The sequence below is a fragment of the Morone saxatilis genome, unplaced genomic scaffold, assembly GCF_004916995.1.
Source record: "Morone saxatilis isolate NCDOM2014 unplaced genomic scaffold, NCSU_SB_2.0 Contig10, whole genome shotgun sequence".
NCBI classification, from domain to species: Eukaryota; Metazoa; Chordata; class Actinopteri; family Moronidae; genus Morone; species Morone saxatilis.
Window position 1 is genome coordinate 17,754,294 of NW_023339652.1, and position 6,451 is coordinate 17,760,744.

The 6,451-nt window shown below is 39.2% G+C and overlaps 1 protein-coding gene across 1 annotated transcript in view; it reads right to left on the bottom strand.

The window, feature by feature from the left end:
• Positions 1-1,530: 1,530 nt before the first annotated feature.
• LOC118342602 (EF-hand calcium-binding domain-containing protein 6-like) overlaps positions 1,531-6,451 on the bottom strand; it is a 27,630-nt gene continuing 22,709 nt past the window's right edge. The window contains 1 exon segment of the mRNA XM_035681205.1: positions 1,531-2,088. The gene's annotated coding sequence lies outside the window, so the exon portion shown is untranslated.

The window sequence follows — 6,451 nt, forward strand, 5'->3', positions numbered from 1 at the left end:
ATGGAAGTATTTGAATTGAGACACAGCATTGGACTTTCCCTTAAAGACCTGAGACTTGACTTGGACTCTTGACCCTTAAAGATAAAATACTTAACTTTGACTTGCCCTTAAAGACAAGAAATTAGATTTGGCCTTGGCCTTTAAAATTTGGCATAAAGATCATAAGTTACGTTACATACCTGACGTAACTTAAGTACATTACATGAGTTAACTTACGTACATTATTTTAAAGAAACTTTACTTTTAATTACACACGGGACATGAACATGTTAATGTCCTGTTTGTTTGGGCCATCCATCTAACCCTCACCCTTGCTGCAACTTATTCAAGGATTCCCTAGACCTCATCTGTCCAGATTTATTGTTGAATTTTTAATCAACAATACATTTAATAAATAACATAAATAAATGTATTTACAATTTGCTCGTTTACTCTATTTTTCTTTTTTCCTCTTTTTACTTTCTCATTCCTGTCTGGGCAGAGCAACAGAAGGCAGGGAAGATGGCGGCACAAGCTCCTCAGTCATTTTATTTCTTCGACTTGATGCTTTTATTGACTCAGCATCAGCAGCATCCCTCCTCTCGGAGCAGCCACTAAATCATATACACTCCATGCTTCATCCTTGTCACACACACTGTGAAGTCTGCATCTGTGTGTGGCTGTGATTGATCTTTATTTTCTATGGCTGCTTTCTAAGAGTCTTTTTTTCTTTGTGCTGCGATGTGCAGTTTGCCATTAGACAAGGAGTCTGAAATGGAGAGCTTCATTTGAAAACGTGATGTATCGCTTTTTGAAGGGAGATGAAATTTATAACCACCACAGAAAGACCAAACAGAAAATTAAATATCACACTACTGCCCATTAAATGTATTACCTAAGTTACATTACTATAACTGCCAGTGTATTTAGCAAAGAAGGGATTAAACAGGTCATTGTTTTGTTCCCAGTTATTTTTTTCATTTAGTCAAATCTGACAGAAAGTGAAAAATGATTTTAAATTTGAATAATTAAATTAAATGAATTAGAACATGCATAACACTGCATTATAACACATTTTACTCACCATGTACACTAAACTGCGCTGCATGCAGCACACCTTATGAAGTGAAAACCTATAGCCACCTTTAAAACAGCGATTTGGGATGTACATGTGGTATTGTTTATTTCCTGTTTTTCCTGTCATTTAAAAGTTTTCTTAGAGTTTGAATGGTAAGATTAAGTTGTGGAATGAGTTAATGGTAACTATACAGCCTATTTCCCACAAAGCAGACAAATATAACAGGGCGTGTGAGTATGGTGTGAGGTGTGTTTGATTTGTGTGTCACTGTGTGCAGGTTTCCTGGACTGGGTCCCAAAAAAGATGCAGCGTGTCGGGTGCATGGAGCTGCTCAATACAGTGCAGAGGAGAGTCCAGCCCAAATTACATGTGTTCGGACACATTCATGAAGGTATGTGCATGTGCTTCTAAAAACACTTTAATTCACAAGTGGTTTTCAAACATCAGGTAAACAATATTTTCAGTTTGACAGTTTTATTTATATGCAAGAAAAAACAAAATGCATGTGCTTTAAAATCACATATGTCTGATTCAGGCTTTTACAAATAAATACAGTATGTGTACACATGTAAGGGATGTGACACAAAGCTCTGTAAACGTGTCACTGAATTATCCATTCAAATAATAAAGCATGGAATGTATCTGAACCCCCAAGAACTGTGTCAGTTTCCAGGTGGAAATGAATCATAGAAACAGAATGGAGACTGATTGAACTGTTTCTCTTTAAGAAATAGAAGCTCTTATGAGGAGAGACCCAGTAATATACAGATAGTTTAGATTTTTCAACAAAAAATTTCAAAGCTTTTGACAAAATCTGTTAGATTTATATCATCTAACAAATAATAAATCTTGGTTATCTTGCTTTCTATAAGTAATCCCGAAAATAGACACACAACTTGCATATAAGAATTTCCTTGATATTCCTGATATTTAATGATAAACAATGGTATGTTATATAAGAAAAGTCAGACAAAAATGCAGGAGATATGGAACTTTGTTCAACTCCGCCAAGAAGGAAGGGCAGCAGGTACCTGAAAGGCAAAATCCAGGGCCAAACAGTCAAAAATCACCCACAAACATAGTGCTTGTAAAGCTTAATAGTCTGTTGTAATAAATGAAGATAAGCATTTAAACATATGGATGGAGGACAGTTTAGTGTTCTTTCAGTGAAACAATAAAAGTTAGAAGGACAAAAATAGGATTTTCAAAAAATTGCTTCCACCCCCAGTGGAAATTACACCCTTGACTGCACAAATTCAATGCCGTTTGTATCTGCTCCCAACACATTACCTGTTCATCACAGTCAGAATAATGTATGTGTATTCGCTTACAACCCCACATATGTACACATTTTTGCAATATGATGTTGTTTAAGTCAGGAGTGTACTCTAAATATAAACTAATTCCCCCCCTTTTTATTTACAGTACGCAGTTTAGGCTCACATAAATCCTAATGACCTGAATTCACAGGATGCAATATTATATTTAGCATCAAACTAAAGAAGGATCTATAGTTGTCTTTATCACATTCTGAAGGCGGCAGTTAATTCACACACACTTCCATATCTTAATACCTAAACATTCACCCTATTATATAAATCAGACAGTCACATATAAATGTAGCACAAATAAAGCCCTTTCATCTAGAGCTCAGTATATTATCTTTTCCTTAAACTGAATCTTTTTAAGTACATTAAATTGAACTGAATTGACAGAGAATTTAGTTCCCACCATGTAACCTTAGAGAATATGGTGATACTGTATTATAGTTTTCCTAGAATAAAATGATTAAAGTGTATTAGTGAATAGCTGAGCTGCAACATCCCTATCAGCAATTCATCCAGGCCGGCAAGGGCAGAGAGGGCGTCTCCCTGGACTGAGGGTTGCTTTTTTCGGGGTTATCAGGTCAGCACTGAGCCCGTGGAGCAGCGGTCCCCCATCAGAGACAACCAGATTAGAAACTAGATCAGATTTTCTAACAGGACAAAGGGCTGAAAGCAGCTCTCTTTATTAATGTGAGGCAGAAGTGATCCACGCTGTGTTTTGTATTCATGTAGTCCAAATCTGAAAGGACCAACAGACATTCTGTTCCAAAAGACACTGAAAGTGACACCTACACTTAAAAAATCACTCAGAGTGCAAAGTTAAATTGTAGTACTTTTTGAGAGATGGGAGTTAACTTATGCTTGACAAAATGGTCACACTCTTACATCTGCCATTTGGAAGAAATGTTGATCCAAAGTGCCTTTTGAGCAGAGATTTGTGGTGTTAGTGTCACACTCTCATGCATACATTTGCTCAAACTGTATTCTCGCTGTTTTAGAAATTATGATGTGCTGTAATACTGAGCATTTCTCGTTTGCACATTCAGAGATTGCGTCTGTGCTTGTGTATTTATTATGATCCCTGTCTGATTGACAGTGGACCCCGGTGCTTCCTCTGATTTAATTTGATCATTTAATCATGTATTGGGGAATATTTACTGAGGATTTGGGTTCCTTTTGGGAGACTTAGTTTTAATAGTAAGCAGTAAAAATTCCATGTTTATTAAAGGGCAGCACTGATTGATTTGATTTGACTTTATTATCAGAATATTCATGTAAGGCATTCCTATTTAGTGTTACAAGAAACGTTTTCTCCTCATCTCAATACAAAATGTATTTATAGTGGAAATACAACTTTCGTGCTTTATAATTACAAAGTATATGTTGATTAAACAGTGTAATGGCAATTACATTTTGATCTGTGTTAAGATTGGTTCCCTACAACATGGTGGTTCAACATGGCAGACTCCATGGAAGAATATAGGAATGTTTATGTTCATATCTGCAGACAGCACTGAATCGTTTTATTTCTACCTCAAAATGTTTCCTTTTTTATGACATAGGTCTCCCTGGTGGTATACATGCTGCTGTGAACAGTCCACTTCTTTGTGTGGCTTGACATTGGATACAGGCTGATCATGCCGATACATACATCAAATGTTTTTTTGCCTCACTTATATACTTAAGTATTGAAAATGAGAATAACCCTCTGCCCCCCACAAAGGACATGTGCTCATAAATATAAAACAACATACACTAAAAAGCCCAGGATGTCCTCTTAACAGTACATTAGGACTAAACTAGACTGCATGCATGGTGTTTGAAATAAAGACTTCAGTGTCATGCCTTAGGAGGTCAAAAACGCTGAAGTGAACCTAATTCACAGCTGTAAGACAGGAGGGTTGGAGAATTATAGACACAGGTGCTCCATGTTGTACAGTTTGGAAACGATCAACTGTAGCTTCTTTGAAAACTGTGCTCAGAGCGTGCAGGAGCTCACCTTTCTCATTTCTACCCAGGTTACGGAATGATGACTGACGGCACCACCACGTACATCAACGCCTCGGCCTGCACTGTCAACTTCCTACCCATGAACGCGCCCATCGTCTTTGACCTTCCAAACCCCAGGACCACATGACTAGAGGAAGCTCGCCCCAAAACGCCTACCGCCAATCAGGAGAAAGGAGCCAGGAGAGGCAGGTGAGGTCGGTTGGCAGAACGGGACTGAATTGTGTAAATATACGACGGTCAGCTGTGTGTTTGACGTGACACATACGGTACATGAAGATGGAGCGGACTAAGCGAGGGATGGATGCTCGCTCGCGCTATTAATGTTATTTTATGTGCCATCATTTCTTCATCTCAACACTGAGTCTACATGAGGAGACACTTGTCTGTGCCCTCTTTTACTGCACTGACAATCTGATGTGGTTCTTGGAGAGACAAGAGACACCCTGACATCCCCTTTTCACTTAATTTAAATGAACTGCAAACATTTGGAGTAATGTGAAAGCCAACGCCTCGTCTACAGGAGTTCTGGTTAGAGCCATGACTCAACAGCAGCAATGGAACATTTGCTGGGGGGATTTTAACAGAACTTTTCTCCTCTCCCACTTTTAAACATTCATTTCTCATCTTTTTTCCCTCAGTCCTTCGTTCTACCACCCTTCTTATCTTCCTTCTGTTTCTCTCCCATCCTCAGCCCCACAGCATGCTGGAGTTTGTGGTTTTTTGCCGGCTCATGTGTATGTGAGATCAAAGCAAGTGTGTGAGGGCAGCAAAAGGTCTCTGCCATGGGCTGTGTGAGAGTCGGGGTGTCAAACATGTTGACACTGCTCCCCTGGGCCTCGTTACAGCCCTCATAAGCCTCTTAGCCGGCCGAGAAGAGGCCACAAAGGAAACCACGCACAGCCCCCCTCCCTTTTTTTGTCCTCTCCACTCCTCCTTCCATGCTCCCCTTTCGCCTTTTTCCTTCCCCTCTATCCTTCATGCTGTGAATGACTAGCTCAGCTCTTTAGCTACGGGCTTTTCGGACTTGGTAAAGACAGCAGGTAACAAACAACGTAAAGGTGCTACATGCTAACGGAGCGGTAAATGGTGGGAGAGATGGAACATTTTATCCTCTTTCAGGAGGACTAAAGCTGTAACTACACGTACTGTAACTGGTCTATGTAAATGTTCTGTCAATGTAAAGAAAAAAGGTTTTCAAGAAGATTTCCAAGTCGTTGCTATGCTTTAAAAAAAAAAAAACTTGTCAATATTTGTGGTTGTTACATTTCCTTTGGTCTATTTCTTAGTAATGTAAATGCTTATTATGGTATTTTCTTCTGTGTGAAGCTGATCGGCCCCATTTGGTGATTATTAACTCTTTTATGTCCCTTAACAGTTTGTCTGTGTTTTAAAAAAAGAGCTTCTGTTTTTTCCCCTTTGCTCTATTTTCTGAATAAGTCTCTTCTCAGTAAGAGTCTGAATGTGCTTAGCATAATGAGACCACGTCACACTTTGATCACCCTGCTCTCCAACATTATGTATGAACGTTCCCCGAGGCTGCAGTTTACTCCCGCTTTACTCTCTCACATCAGCGCTCATTGTGCCGGCTGAAGTCTTAATGTTTCCAAAAGAGGAAAGAGCGGCAAAACTGCTCTCCAAGAGACCAGTGTCTGTGGATAATGGTGGGTGCATGCACTGCCTGAGTGTCCGTACACATTATGCTAATGTTGTGTGAAGCAGTTTGAGTTTTAGGTGCTGAAACTGAGGACATTTTTGGCTGATCTTCACCTTGTAAATGGGAACGGTTAGGATAAGGGTTAAGTTTAAGACTTGTGTGCAGGGTGTATAGAGGCACTGCAGCTTAATAACACAGCTAAATATACATCCAGCACATAATTTCTAAATTTGGAGTCCCTAGAACACAGACAACATGCTGGTCTGATGATATCTTACTATTAGGGATATTCACAAAAAAATGTAATATCGGGAATTATCGGTATCGGGTTTTTATAACCGATGTTTGTTCTGTAGGCTTCAGCATTTCCGAGCCTGCATGAACGCAGCATGGGACGTTTACCGG